Source organism: Dendroctonus ponderosae, unplaced genomic scaffold (assembly GCF_020466585.1).
Source record: "Dendroctonus ponderosae isolate FM_Combo_2020 unplaced genomic scaffold, Dpon_F_20191213v2 Dpon_F_20191213_6, whole genome shotgun sequence".
In the NCBI taxonomy this organism is placed as follows: Eukaryota; Metazoa; Arthropoda; class Insecta; order Coleoptera; family Curculionidae; genus Dendroctonus; species Dendroctonus ponderosae.
Window position 1 is genome coordinate 41161 of NW_026018814.1, and position 1126 is coordinate 42286.

Here is a 1126-nt window from a genome sequence, read left to right on the forward strand (position 1 = left end):
AATCTGATGATGGCGCTGTTGTCTCGCCGAAACGTAGTGAAATAAACGATGGTCAAAATTTTTACTTTACGATTTAAGCCGCTCAACCCTCTGCTCAGACTTTAAATACTCCGTTTCCGATGACCCACAAAGAAAATCGCCCTGAAAAACGTCTTCGCTCATGCAATTTGCTACAGACACTCGAACACGTCTCGAAATAAACGAAACGGTGTTTTCCTGTCATCGTTTCACTCGTACCTGGACCGATTTGCTCTGGTTTTATCGGCTTAGACTCAATCGGTCTGGAAAGGTTACGCCACTGAACTGATCCAGTTCACTTCAGTTTGTCCCAGTTGCAGCCAGTCGAGCCAAAATGGACGGAGATTCGCTAATAAATTTCCAAATAACATAAAATAAAATATTGCTGCAGAGCCTGCGAAGCAGGTAAAAGCTTTCCAGGAAAAAGTGGCCTCCTTGGGAGTTGTAATGGATCTCAAAGGTGCAGCAATGTTGAGAGCTTTTTTGCGATCATTTGCGGAAAATATTCGAAAAATTACCTAATTCAACTCGCCAAAGACTGGTTAGATTGATTCGATGCATTTTTGGGGGAAAAATTGCTTGAATATAGTAGGTTTCTTCAACGCGTGGATGCACGAAGGTGTCACGGAATAACCCCAAGTAAAACATAACCAAATTGTGGCAGTGTTAGGCGTGTGCAAATAGCGGCAGACACAAAGCTTATATTAGTGGCAGGTCTTACTGAGAATCAAACGCGCACGCGCAGATGTCAATATAGCGGCGCCACTATTAGTGGCGTGGCTGCAAGGTGCGTTCCATATCTCCTGTTATCCTCTGTGGTGTTTTATATTAGTGAAAACATTATTTAAAAAAGTGAAACTTTTGCATATAGAAATTTCTGTGTGTCGTTTAACTAAGAAAATATAGTGTACTTCGGGTTACCATGTTAAATTTAAACATATTGTAACGGAAATGGCCTGGGGTACTCACGTTTGAAATGGAGGGATCAAAATTCATGGTATTTCAGTCAATGGGAGCCCCAAATACTTTAATTATAGTGAAGTGTAACAAGATATAATATTTTATATTCCAATGATAATAAACTTACCATGTTATACAGGGTGTCCAC